The sequence below is a fragment of the Lactuca saligna genome, chromosome 2 (assembly GCF_052625555.1).
Source record: "Lactuca saligna cultivar CGN05327 chromosome 2, ASM5262555v1, whole genome shotgun sequence".
NCBI lineage: Eukaryota > Viridiplantae > Streptophyta > Magnoliopsida > Asterales > Asteraceae > Lactuca > Lactuca saligna.
Genome location: NC_136418.1, coordinates 182,895,217 through 182,910,295, shown reverse-complemented (window position 1 = coordinate 182,910,295; position 15,079 = coordinate 182,895,217). Strand labels below are relative to the sequence as shown.

General features: G+C 38.6%; 1 long non-coding RNA gene across 1 annotated transcript; it reads left to right on the top strand.

The window, feature by feature from the left end:
- The first annotated feature begins 13,063 nt into the window (after window positions 1-13,063).
- LOC145028452 (uncharacterized) lies at window positions 13,064-14,722 on the top strand. Its single transcript, XR_013676003.1, has 3 exons — window positions 13,064-13,400; window positions 13,520-13,800; window positions 13,936-14,722. It is a non-coding gene; the product is annotated as an uncharacterized LOC145028452 (long non-coding RNA).
- The last annotated feature ends 357 nt before the right edge of the window (window positions 14,723-15,079 follow it).

The following is a 15,079-nucleotide window of genomic DNA, read 5'->3' as shown; positions in this document are numbered from 1 at the left end:
TTCATAGAAACATTAGTTGCTTTCTTCTTCTTTATATCCTCCAACTTTCGCATGTGGTATGCTTCGTCATCTTCAACATCCTTTTTCTCAGACGTGTTTCTCAGCATGCAATCCTTAGCAAAGTGATTCTTGTTGTGACAATAGTTGCAGTCATATCCTGAATCTCCCATGAGCTTGCTCTCCTTCTTTTCATCGTCCTTCTGAGTAGTGTTCTTGCTCTCCTCTTTTGTCTTTTCAGAGCAATAGCTTCCCTGCTAGTTTTGGTTCTTGTGGACAGGAAACTTCTTACGAGCAAACTTCTTTGGGTTAGTAACGATCATTGCATATTATTCATTAGTCAGATCGCACTCTGACATATCAGATTCTTCTTCTTCGTCTGCCACATTTTTTCTCTTAGAAACAAGGGCCAGAGAACCCACACCCGAAACTACCTTCGGTTCCTTAGTCAGCACGCTTTCATGAGATTTGAGTATACCCATTAGTTTCGCCAGCGAGTAGGAATTAAATTGCTCATGTGCCTTTACAGTCGAGACCACAACCATCCATTCGGGTATTAACCCATTCATAAAAGTAACTTTTTGTTCGATCACTTCCCTTCCAATTCCATGCTTCATCATCTTGCTAAGCAGATGGTTGAAACAATCGAATGTCTGAATGAGTTTCTCTTCAAGTTTTTGTTCGAAAGCACCGAACTCAGAGAGCAACAGGATTTGGATCGATTGCTCTAGATCCTCATCAATTGAATACAATTATTTCAACCTACCCCATATTTCTTTAGTTGTAGTGTATGGACTTACTAAACGGAAAGTATCGGCTTGCAAAGCGAATCTGATCATTTTCATGGCTTTAACGTTGCATAACACCTTGTCTTTTTCGTCTTGAGAGATCTTTTCTACGTCTATCAAGAGTTGATTGTATTCCTTTTGAGTCTTAGCAGTTCTATTCGTTCCAGAGTGAAAAAACAGACCCAATGTTATCGCCTCCCAGATAAGATAGCCATTATCTTCAGATTGAACGACGTAGTCTTCGAAGTGGTGCGTCCACACTTCATAGTCTTGAGTATAGAGAATGGGAATCTTGGTAGTGGATCCAATGTTGTTGGAGATGTTGATGGGATTGGAATGAGAGTCGTCATGAGACATGATGAGCTTTTTCTTATCTCTCCTAGAATCAGACTTGTAAAAATAAACTTAGGGTTTTATCAAACACAAGAGACACCGTCGATCAGAAGAAGACGGCTTCTATGTATTTGATAAAAGCAGAAACCCTAAAAGATTCTTTAAACAAAAGAGATGTGTATTAATTACAAAATCTCCTGCTCTGATACCAACTGATGAGAGTATTGCGCTATTAGATCGATAGATTCTAAACAGATTAACGAGAATCATAAAGCAAAGAACACAAGAATGGATCAACATATGTCGAATGATTAATATCTCACACCTCAGAAGAGCTCGATGAAGAACTTCGACTGTAGAGGTGTGGTTAGGGTTACAATGCAAAATCTATTAATAAAAATGTCAACCTTAAAGCTATATATGCATGCACAATATATAAGCAAACCCTATGCTTAAACCACGGTTGGACATGCCCAAACCGGATAATCAAAATATTAACATTAAGCCCATATGACGCCACACTCTAGTCCCAACAATTCGTGGTTATGGTTTACGACCTAATTATTAAATAGGAAATTATTTGATTGATTAGTTTAGAGATTCTTTGGTTCAGCAACCTAAGAATCTATTTGTTTATCAGCAGATCAAGGTGAGTTTGCTCAATATATTGTAGGATAATAGGGTAGTATGTGCTTGTCGTCTTTGTGACTCAATTTGTATTCATGTATGCCTGTTTTCTATATGTATATGGGTTGAAATTGAACCGGGGGTGAAATAGACTCGGTACAACCTTAAGCTGTCATTTGAGTTAAAATAGACTTGGGGGTGAAATAGACCCGATATAGCCTTATGTTGTTATAGGAGTTTAAATAGACTCAGGGGTGAAATAGACCCGGGGGTGAAACAGACCTAATTCATCCTTGAGCTAACATTTATGTATGGTATATGGTATTTTGGGGAACTTACTAGGCTTTGTGCTTACGGTTTTCAATTTATGTTTTGGGTACTTTCGGTTCGAAGGGGAAGAGCTTGGGATGATCACATTGCATAGACCATGATTTCCCACTTATTATGATTTTGATGTAAATTTGGACAATTATTGATATACTCTAATTCACCTTATGATTTTATAAACATGTTTAGTTAATGGTATTATTGAAACAAAAATGAAAATTTTGGCCATGAATTTTTGGGACGTTCCAAGTTGGTATCAGAGCCTTGGTTTAAGGGATTTGGGCATACTCTCGAGTGTTTTTGAACTCAAACTTAGAGTTTGGTAGATCTTTTTATAAAACAAAATGTTTTATTAAATGATTTTCTAGTAAAAGAAAGGGGTGTGGTGCATGCAATCGACCGAGCTCAAGTAGGTTTTCCCAAAATACCTATACATGTTCTATGTGATATGCAGTGAATTGAGCATTTGTAAATCGCATGCTAGATTAGGGATAAGGATCTGCTCAGGATTGCATGATAGAATGCTAGGAGAGATGCCTTTATATGCACAGTGTATGAGCTTGTAGACCTGCATGCTAGTATTGGATTAGTCGCTTGATAAGATGCCATGTTTAGGTTATACTTTGATTCGAATTACTCAATGCTCAAATGATGCTTGCTTTGTGCTTTTAGGAGTTCTCATTAATATCAACTAACTGGTAAGTGAATGCGTTAAGTTACATATTACTGGGATTAGATAATTTTAGAAGGATATGTTTAATCCTATTGCACAGCTCTTGTTTGAGTCCAACCATTGTAGTGTGAGACATATCAGTCAAAGAATTACTTGGTGTCAGTAATATGTAATTGCATTCGTGAGCTAGTTAGATGGTGTTGGAGGGAGTTCCTTTTGCAGCTGATGACAGAGAGTGGTGGGATGGTAGTCCTAAGAGAATCTAGGAGGTGATTTGGTGCAATGAGGATTAATTTGATAGAGATTGTCTAGATCGATAGGGAAGTAACTTGGAGGATTCGGGGAGGTCTTTGAGGAAAGTATGGATACATGTGGAAGGTAGTATCGACACCCTACTACTGGAAGCATAGGATCCGTATTTGAGTCAAAGAAAGTCATGATGAAACCAAGGAGCTTGTAGAGTGTAGGTTTACTTAAGTATGTTATGATGGTTTGTATGGTTTATTATCAACATGGTGATCACTCGAGGAGGTTCTGGTGGTGGTACGGGTGTCAGTGATGGTTTTGGTGCCAACACTGGTTCGGGTTCTGGCTCTGGTACCGGACACATGGATGATTAGATGCGAGAGTTCATTTCATCATATATTACCTGTAGTCTTCTTGAGCAAACTCTTGTGATCTTTGGTACGTTCAAGGAAGGTATCATGGAGGTTCTGGATGAGAGCTTGGGCACTTTTCATTTTGAGATTGTGTCAATGGTAGGAGCTTACTCTTTGACTTTTCTAAGAGTTTCCGGAATGTGGGGCTACAGAGTTCTTCGAAAAGAAGGAACCTATTGCGAGTAGGATTGGTTAGCAGTTATCATGAATGCCTTCCACAGGATAGCTTTTTTGAAAGACAGCGCTCGTGATTGGTGACAGGAGGGTTGAAGGTCATATTTTCATCCTATCTGCTAAAAGACAAAGCTCGTGACTGGTGGCAGGAGGTTGACCACGACCTAGGAGGCGAGGCGGTTGAGTCAATGTCTTGGGAAGATTTTATGACAAGGTTTCAAGGTGAGTTCGCACCTGTGATTAAGGTCCAACAGCTGACAAAGGAATTTCAGGACCTTTGCTAGACTATTGAGATGATGGCAGAGATCACTTCCATGTTCCGTGAGAGAGTTTTGTTGGTACCATAGTATGTGGCGGATGAGGAGATGAAGAAGGCAAGATATCATGACATGTTGAGGAGCGACATCAGACAGTTTGTATGACATCCCCAATTTCTCGGCCAGAAAAGACCGATTTTTTTATGCTTTGTTTTTTTAAAATCATAGTAATCTTTTAAAGAAAACAGTTGCGGAATTTGTTCCCAAAACAAAATATGATAAAAATTATCAAAGCATTTCTTTAAAGAAATGTATTTTCATTATATAACAAAATCTCGGGATGTCATGTTCCGATACAGACACATAAGCATAAACAGAACTTACATTATTTACACTAAAGATTTTACATCTCCTTTAATCTCTCCGTGAAATATATCTTCATATCGAAACCTGTGATACAAAGAAAACTGAGTGGGTAAGGCTTGGGAGCCTGGTGAGAATATAGGGTTTTCAACCCACAATAATATAATTATTATATTCAATCATCAAACAATCAACCCAATTACCCATCTCCATTATCTTCTTTATTTCTTAGGATTTTACCCTAAGAATTCAACTACCCGTCATTCATTCATTCCTAAGGATTGACCTAAGGAATTAGCACAAAATCTATTGCTACATAAGGTGCATCTACCAACATCATCCTTTAAGCGCCTCTGCCAGGATTACGTCATACACTATGAGGCGCGACTGTCAGGTTTATGACATTCTCTTTTAGGCACATCTGCCGACATTATCTTATAAGCGCATCTGCCAGGATTATCCCATAAGCGCATCTGCTAGTATTATGACATTCTCTATTCGGCGCATCTGCCGACATTATCCTATAAGCGCATCTGCCAGGATTACGACATTCACTACTTGGTGCATCTACCGATATTATTCTTAAGCGCATCTTTCATACCTCATCATTTTATCACATACCAACTATCTCATCTACCCATGTTCTACCCAACATATTTGTAGATATAAAATATATATACAGTTTAACTCATTTAAAAAAACTATATAAAACATCCATTCCACACTCATCTCAAATAAACAACAATATATAAACACATAGCACGCATTTTATAACAAATATTTCATATTTATGTGTTAGAAGAAAGTAACCACACGTTCACCCAAACATATACTTAATACATTCAAACAATACTTGTATTATACCCGTGTTTATGAAAGGGACTATACACCCACACATATAAACAACTTTATATTATACACATAGCATGTATTTCATAGCAAATACTTGATATTTATGCGTTAGAAGAATGTAACTACACATTCACCCAAACATATACTTAATACATTCAAATAATACTTGTATTATGCCCGTGTTTATGAAAGGGACTATACACCCACACATATAAACAACTTTATATTATACACATAGCACGTATTTCATAACAAATCCTTAATATTTATGTGTTAGAAGAAAGTAACCACACACTCACTTGATCAGAAGATGATCGGACAACACTACGGCTTGGAGAAGTAGTATTCTTTGGTAGATCTGGAAGATCTTCACAAAAACCGGACTCCTTGCGGGCAGAGCTTCGGCTCGGGAATTTCACTTCTCGGGATCTTCGGGGCCTCGGGACTTGCTTCAGGGCTCGGGTATGATACCGAGGCTTCGGGATAATTCTTGCACAAAAAAACGATGCAAAAACGCGAGAGAAAGGGAAGAAATGAGCAAAAGAATTGGCTGCCCTCGACATCCTTTTATAGGGGGCTGAAACCTGAATTACGTTGGGCGTAATTCTATGTTACGCTGGGCGTAATATGGATAAGCTCGGTGACTCCCCCCCTTTGGATAATATCCGAATTTTTATTTAAATTAAATACTTTAATTATTTAATAAACTTCAAAAATTCATATCTTCCTCATACAAGCTCCCTTTTCGACGTTCTTTATATCCCCGCGTAGGTGAGTCTACGATCTACAGGTTTCGTTTAGACTCTGTTGACTAATTTTAACTTTATTTTTATTATTTATTTTTAGTAGGCCGGGATAGGAAAATTTCGTTATAAATTCATAACTTCTTCTTCCGATGTCCGTTTTCGCCTATCTTTTTATTGTTTCACTACTATTAACAAGATCTTCGATTCTCATTTAGATTCTTTCGGCTAAAAACCGCTCGATCTCAAATCGAGTATTCAAGCTGCATACCGCTAAGTTGAAACTTAGAAAAATCATAACTTCCTCATACGAAGTCAGATTTGGACGTTCTTTTTATGCACGATCATGGTTTAATGAACTATACGACTTTCGTTTAGATTGCTAAGGCTAAATATCACTCTAACGTAAATTCACTTTTTACGTCATTCAGCGTCGTGCCGGTTCTGTCGCGAAACTTCGACAGGTCATAACTTCTTCGTTATAACTCGGATTTTGGCGTTCTTTATATGCACGGAAACCTTGTGACATATACTACAACTTGGTTAAGATTAATCCTTCTAAATAATATTCCATCAAAAAGTCATTTTTGATGCTTATCGTCTCTAAATTGACTAGCCCGGGTCTACGGGCGTTACAGTTTGTGAGAATATCCAGTTACAGGATGCTAGATGACATCATGATGAGAGCCAGAGAGAAGGAGATTGATCCAGAGATGGAGAAGAAGAGAAAGCTAGATTAGGTTTAGGGTTCTGAGAGTTCGGGAAAGGGGCCAATGGTTTTGGTTCGAGGTCGAAGGGCCAGTAAGGTCGGGGACGCTGTGGAAAGTACGACAAGTTGCACAATGGAGCTTACAGGGGTAGGTGGTTCGGGTTACTACAAGTGCAGCAAGACTGGGCACTTTAGCAGGGATTGCACTATCACCACCGAGGGATCGAGTCTGATTTGCTTTCATAGCAATCAGATGGGCCATTAAAAGGTTGATTACCCTAGTCTAGCAGTGGTGGGACCAATTGTAGCACCCGCTCCGACGACCTTGAGGATCACAGATTGTTGCCAGGACAAGGCGGAGGTGCCTGTGGTGAGGAGTAGGGCATTTCAGCTAACAACCGAGGAGGCGCGTGCAACACCATATGTGGTAACGATTATGTATCTTCTCCTTATCTCTTTATTTACTTTATTTTTCCTACTTATATTTGTGTGTTGCTTTCAGTATTGTTCCTTGTGAACGATATCTCTACTCTGGTTTTGTTTGAGTCGGGGCTACTTGATCCTTTGTATTTCTTGCGCTTAGCAAGAGGTTTGTCGATGCTCCGGGGGAGCTGGATTATCCATTAGAGTTTGAGATTGTTGACGATCATACCGTGCAAGTATTGAGGGTTCATTGGGGATGCGCTTTGGAGTTGTTTAGCGAGTAGTACCTAATTGATTTGCTTCCCATTCCCATGTGCGGGAGCAAGGTTATTGTGGGATGGATTGGTTGAGCCCTAATAGGGCAACTATTGATTATGAGCATCAGTTGGTACGTATCCGGAGCCAATTGTGGGAGACTTAGTGATTCATGAAGAGGGTTCTCAGTGTGGTATGACTCTCTGTTTGGAGGCAAGGGTTAGATGTTATCTTCAGTAGGATTGCTTCGGATTTGTGGCTTATGTGATGGATACCAAAGAGGAGGGTAAGGTGATTGTGGGCGATGTGCCGATTGGTTGGGAATATTCGAACATTTTCCTAAAGGATTTACATAGAGTGACTCCAGAGATGAAGGTGGAGTTTTCGGATTGATTTGATTCCAAGTGCAACTTTAATAGCCAAAGAACCTTATTGGTTAGTACCTCCAGAGATGTAGGAGTTGTCTACACAGCTGCATGAGCTGTTAGATAAGGGATTTATTCAGCTGAGTAGTTCACCATGGGGAGTGCCGATCTTGTTTATGAATAAAAAGGATGGGTCGGATTGGATGTGTATCGATTACCATGAGCTGAATAAGCTAACAGTGAAGAGCCATTATCTACTCCTGAGGATTAACGATTTATTTGACTAGCTTCAAGGTGCATCTTGGTTCTCCAAGATTGCATCTTGGCTCTCCAAGATTGATCTGCATTCAGGTTATCATCAAATGAGGGTCAAAGACGAGGATACAAAAAAGATGACCTTTAAAACTCGTTACGGTCATTACAAGCTCGTGGTGATGCCTTTCGGGCTCATTAATGCTCTAACAACGTTTATAGATCTCATGAACCACGTATACAGGCCTATGTTGGATCGGTCTGTGATTGTGTTTGTTGATTACATCCTGATCTGCTCTAAGACTCAGGAGCAACATGAGGATCATTTGATATAGATATTAGAGACCTTGAGAAGGGAGAAGTTGTATGCGAAGTTCTCAAAGTGTGAGTTTTGGTTGCGCGAGGTGTAATTTTTGGGGTACCTTGTCAACCAGAACGGTATCCTGGTCGATCTGGACAATGTAGAGGCAGTGATCAGATGGGAAGTTACGAGGTTTCCATCATAGATTCAAAGTTTCCTAGGGTTAACAGATTACTATCGGTGATTCATTCGAGATTTCTCCAAGATAGCGGTTCCTTTGATCCGGTTGACGAAGAAGACCTTCACCTTTCATTGGGGGTCTGAGCAGCAGACAACTTTTAAGACTCTAATACAGAGGTTGTGTGAGGCACTTATCATGAACGTGTCTGAGGGTGTTGAGGACTGTGTGGTTTACTGTGATGCGTCGATCACGGGTTTAAGTGTAGTCTTGATGCAGCGGGGGCATGCCATTACGTACGCATCGAGGAAGCTGAAGTCTCATGCGGCGAACTACCCTATGCATGATTTGGAGTAGGGGGATGTGGTTTCTACCCTCAATATTTGGCGATATTACCTCTATGGGGTCCATTGTACCATTTCCACAGATCATAAGAGTTTGAGGTATCTAATAGATCACTTAATCTGAACATGAGGAAGCTTAGGTGCTTGGTTGTGGTGAAGGATTATGATTGTGAGATCCTCTACCACCCGAGGAAAGCCAATGTGGTATCTGATGCTCTTAAACTCAAGACGACTACCGCTCTAATTAAGGGCTTCTGTATGAGGATGATCGTGATTACTTCGCTTCTGGAGCGGATTCGAGAAGCACATGTTGAGGCTATTAAGGAAGAATACTGGAAGAACGAGCATATAGTGGGTCAGGGGTCTTCATTTGATTATGATAACCGAGGTTTATTGACTCTGCATCAGAGAGTATGGGTTCTATATTGGGGTGGTGCACATCATGTTTTAATAGAGGAGGCGCACAAGTCGAGGTGCTCTATTCATCTCGGATTGAAGAAAATGTATAGAGATCTCTGATCTGATTATTGGTGGTCCTGCATGAAGCGGGATATAGCCTGGTATATGGAGAGGTACTTGACATACAGGAAACTCAAGGTCGAGCACCAGTGACCTCATAACAAAATGGAGTCATTAGGTATTCTCGTATGGAAATGGGAAGAGATCACGATGTACTTCATTATGAAGTTACCACGGATAGCACGTGGAGTGGATTCGATATGGGTCATCATGGATTGATTGAGCATGAGTGCACACTTCATTCTGATCTAGGAGAGTATCTGGGCTGAGAAGCTGACCAACATCTATATTCGGGAGGTTGTGGCACGACATGGGGTTCCTGTTTCAATAGTTTCTGATAGGGATGTTCGGTTTACTTCCAGGTTCTGGAAAAGATTTCATGAGGAGTTGGGTACTGATGGTCAGAGTGAGCGGACTATCCAGACCTTGGTCACAGTGACTTTCCACCCGCATACTGATGGTCAGAGTGAGCGGACTATCCAGACCTTGGAGGACATGCTTCAAGCATGTGTAGTGGATTTTAGCGGAAGTTGGGACACATATCTTCCCTTAGTGAGATGCTCTATGAGAGGAAGTGTAGGACCCTTATATGTTCGGTTGAGGCCGGTCGGCAGATTATAGGTAGTACGAAGGTGGTACTTCAGGTGATTGCGTTGATTTAGCCGGTTTGTGGCTGACTTCAGATAACACAAAGTTGACAGAGAGCTTCGCAGACTGACGTCATTCAAACTTAGAATTCTAGGTTGGGACATGGTACTCCAGAAGGTGTCACCTTAGAAAGGTGTCATCCGATTCAGGAAGCGGGGTAAGCTGGGCCCTATATATATTGGTCCTTTCAGGATATTAACCCAAGTGGGTAGGGTTGCATATTGTTTGGATCTTCTAGAGGAGCTCAGTTAGATCCATAACACTTTCCACGTCTCTTAGTTGGGGAAATATATGGTTGATGATTCCACAGTGGTTCCATTAGAGGAAATTCAAGTGGATGACCGCTTGAATTATATAGAGAGACTGGTAGCAATCCTCGACAAAAAGATGAAGACACCATGAAATCAGTGGTATACTTGCTAAAGGTGCAGTGGCAGCATCGAAAGGGTTTAGAGTGGATGTGTGAGCATGAGGATGAGATGAGGAAACACTATATATAGTTATTTCCAACAGCGGACTTCGAGAACGAAGTCTGATTCAAACGGGGGAGAATTGTAATGATGGAGTTCCAGGTACTCTTTAACATTGGAATTGATTTTTTTGCATATTTGGTTCCTAAGTATGTTGGCGTACCATGGGTTACCCTAGGCGTACTCCCTTAAGTGGGTCGCAGGTATTGAAGGCGTACGTAAGTAAGCCACAAACCCTAATTTTTAGGGTTTGGCCCTAATTTAAATGTCTTTATGGACCTTGAGGCTGCCCCCTCATTACCCTCCTTCCCTCTACAGACCACCCCATAGAACCCTATCCTTTCCTTGTGTGTTCTTGAGCCTCGGAAGTAAACTTTTGGTGGTTTTTATGCATTGTGAAGAAGTAGGAGCTTGGTGATCAAGAATCGGTTGGAGTGGAGCTTGAAGATCCAGAATCTTGATCATCTTGGCAAGTCCCTGGAGATATAAAGTTGCAACATTGTTGATTTATCTTTTAGATCTAGATAGTTTGGAGTTTTTGGCATATTTTGGTCCCTTGAGTTGTTCTTGTGAGTATAAGTTACTCCAGAAGCTTAGGATCTTATACCTTAGTGTTTCTGAAGACTCATGTGCATAAAAATTGTAGCTTTATGGGTTTAACTTAACCATGCAAGGGTTGATGTTCATTTCATATTAAGCCATGCATAAGCTTAAAGCTTCCAACTTTATAGATTAAGACCTTTTTTTAGAGTAGATCTGAAGTTGGACGAAAAGGATCAAGTTGGTCAAGGGTGAGTAAGCGGGGCGTACAAGCTGGGTACGCTCAACGCAATCCCTACTGTGAGCTTAGAAGCTTTGGGGCTATTTTAGGCTTTAGTTTCTTTTGGGTTGGGTCTCGATTTTGGGCCGATTAAGGGAAAGGGTAAAATGACATTTTTACCATTAGGAGTTGGGTTTAATGAATTAGATTCCCAGTTATGGTTTATGACCTAATTATTAATTAGAAAATTATTTGATTGATTAGTGCGGGGATTCTCTGATTCAGCAGCCCGTACATCTCTTTGTTTATCAATTGATCGATGTGAGTTTGCTCACTATAGTGTATGATACTATGGTAGTATGTGCTTGTTGTCTTTATGACTCTTGTTATATGCTTGTATGCATGTTTTGCTATATGTATGTGGGGTAAAATAAACCTGGGGGTGAAATAGACCCGATATAACCTTGAGCTGTCATTTGAGTTGAAAGACTCGAGGGTGGAATAGACTCGGTGCAATGTTAAGTTGTCATATTAGTTGAAATATACTCGGGGGAAAAATAGACCCGATGGTGAAACAGACCCAGTTCAACGTTGAGCTGACATTTATGTATGATATGAGGTATTTTAGGGGATTCACTAAGATTTGTGCTTACGGTTTTTAGTTTATGTTTCAGGTACTTCCGGTTCGAAGAGGACGAACTAGTGATGATAATATTGCACATACAATGATTTTCCACTTATTATGAATCTTATGTACTTTTGGATGATTATTGATATACTCTGATTTCCCTTATAGTTTTTATAAACATGTTTGGTTAATGGTATTATTGATACAAAAATAAAATTTTTGACCATGATTTTTTGGGACGTTACAACACTTGATAAGCTTTGAACGTTCTACATTGTATGTTGAAACATCTTGAGTGCTTAATTTTCATGTTTGAAGTATGCACTCTTTTAAGTTTTGAATGAACATATGTAGAGATGTAGAGGATTAGAAGATGAATGAAGTTTTTTGTTAGGAAAAAAATATTAGTTGTACGTCAGAGAGTTATGGTGTGAATCTTAGGAATAATAGGAACGTAATGGTTGTAAGTCGTTAGAAAGGAAAGAAAAACTGAATGAAAAATTTACTCTCATGTGAGGGACACATGGGGGTTTTTAATGATGAATTTTAGATCGAGTTAGCCTCAAGGACCAGCAGTACGATTTTTTGAAACCACCGAAATTAATCATGTCAAAAAATAGTCTAAAAATATAGTTATTTAATAATATCTGGATAGTTATTTAATAATAACTGGATTTCCATTTAAAACAAAATTCTTTCGTCTTGGAAAAATGGTAATTTTACGAAATTAAAACATTGTATATTAATATATTTAAGTTTTAATTACGTTCTAATTTGTATTATTAAATGATACAAAAGACAAATATTTTATATTGAAAATGTATATTGAGGCCACATAGATAGACCGGAAGTAAATGATGATTGGTTGATTGTGCAGAAGTGGCCCATTCAAAGCACAACCGTTGGCCCACTTGTTTTAATATCCCTCTCTCCCCACTCCCCCGCTCTTTCATTTTCTATTTCCTAAGTGATAGTGATTGGTGGGTTGTCATCGTTACAAGTTACAATATAACTACACAAAATTTTGTTTTATGTTATTAGAAAGTTACAAAATATATAATCCCTAATTTTATTTTTATTTTATTTTGTTTTGGTATTTGATAATTAATTACATTTTTTTAGATTATCTGCCAATTTTCCTATTTGGATGAAGGATACGATCATACATATTAAAAACAATGTCAACATGATAGCATTCATGTGACTAAAGCATTCGGTCAGTATGAATCAACTAAATGTTTTGGGCCATTCAGTCTTTTTAAAGGTATTATTATATACATATATTAAATCCTAACATGTTTATCAACAGTAAGATTCTCAACTTTCAAACTTCCACCACATGATTTTGTACAAAATACAATTTCGTCCTTATACATTATATAACAAATCCTCCACCCTTTGGATCGTCTCATCAAAAAAAAAAAAAAAAATTCCAGACTGTGAACGTTGGCTTCTCCAATCGAATCTCATGCGATTACAATCGCATCTTCACCAATCAAAACACAATTACAATCATTCCAAACTGTGAACGTTGGCTTCTCCGATCAAATCTCACCCGATTACAATCACATCGAAACACGATTAGAATCTCATCCAACAAGGAAATCCCATCGAATCTCATCCGATAACAGACGATTACAATCTCATCTTCTCCAATCGAAAGACGATTCCAAATCATCCAACAAGAAAGGAAATTGAATCCTCATAAACAACCTCATACCGCTCTATTGCCGCCACCAAACGCAACCCTAAAGGGTGAGGAATTTCGTTATGTTGTCGTTCTTTCAATTACCGTACAAATTTTGTTGAATTCCAATCTTTCTGTGTTATTGACTGACGTTTTGGGTTTCATAATCGACGATTCCCGTACAAAGAACCAGTCTTCCATTTCTGTCACCAACAAGTCTGTCATCAATTACCGCCACCAAACATGTGAGCAATATCGGTAAGTGGTAGGTTCTTTCAATTTCCTTATGATTTTGGTCAAATTGCTCCTCTTTCTAATCCTTATGTGTTTATGAACGATGATTCCGACTTATTGGGTTTGAGTATCAACATCGGATCAAGATTCAGTTTTTGTCACCAACAAGACAACCGTCAATTACCGCCACCCAACCTAAACTTCCAGGGGCCGGTGGCCCATATCTTCTGTCGGGTACAACACTAAATAAACGTACACCATATGAATCTAAATTCATTGACTGAGTTATTTCTTTCGCAGTCTTAAATGTAAGAACATACTCATTATTTGTATGTAACATTTGACTTAAGGATTCTACAACATCCGCAGGCAAAAGTACTTCCCCCTTACCATGAAAAGAATGAAGTCTATTTGCAACCTCATTTTCAGTATCACACATGTACAATTAGAGAAAACGGGGTTGATGAACGTCTTGAGGATAAAAAGATCCTATCTAATGGTAAATTTGACCACTAACTTTAAACACATATGGTGCACGACCTTTGTTGATTGAGTCGTCTTCGTTTGCACCAAAAGACGTCATAGAGAACATGGAATTATATGCTCTTATGTTATGCATGAAGTGATCATCTTCGTATAATTGCATAAGCACATTAGGTGGACGAAGAGGGTAGGAAAGAACTACATTACCCGACTTACAACATTTCGTATATCGTGGATGATTGGCTCAGGATAAATACAATACTCTCTCATGATACCAAAAAAAAGCCCCACAATACTCACATACGCAGGTACAATTCTCACAGTCATAATAAAAAGGCAATGCTGGTATCTCTTCTAAAAGTGAACTCCTGCGTGATCGACGTGAACGACAATGTACTATTGTATTGGAAGTAGAAGCCATATATCGTTGTTTTGGAGGCATTTGAATAAAGGTTACTGAAATGGAAATCCAAAAATTATCGACCTTTAACATACTTTATATGTAATTGAATTGGAAAATCAGACTCTAGAAAAGTATTTTTGAAACCAACTATTTTGATTAGTAACTAATTATTGGAGTATTATTATACATTTGAGAAGAGATTAATAGGTTGTTTAGATTGTATTAGATGACGGAATCTTTTGTAAAGATACACGGTAGAGTTGAATATTAAAAGGCTATATACAAAAATTTTAAAATTTTATATTTACATTAATCCAGTAGATTGCAAAGGCTCCATGTGTATTATTTGAAAGTCAAATCAGTATTGCATAATATATAAATTATAGGTGTGAATAACTGACTTAATTATATAACCATTTAAAGAGGAAAGTAACATCAATTTTGATTAAAAAGTATGTTTCATTATTGTCATTGTGATATAGATAAGAAAATTAGCATTAGAACTCCTCAAGTGTTAGCAGTTATCAATACTAATAATAGTGATAATTTAATGCATTTATCGTTTATAAACGATTGTAACAAATCCACAATTATAGGACTGTGGTTGACCACGGGTTTAACAATACG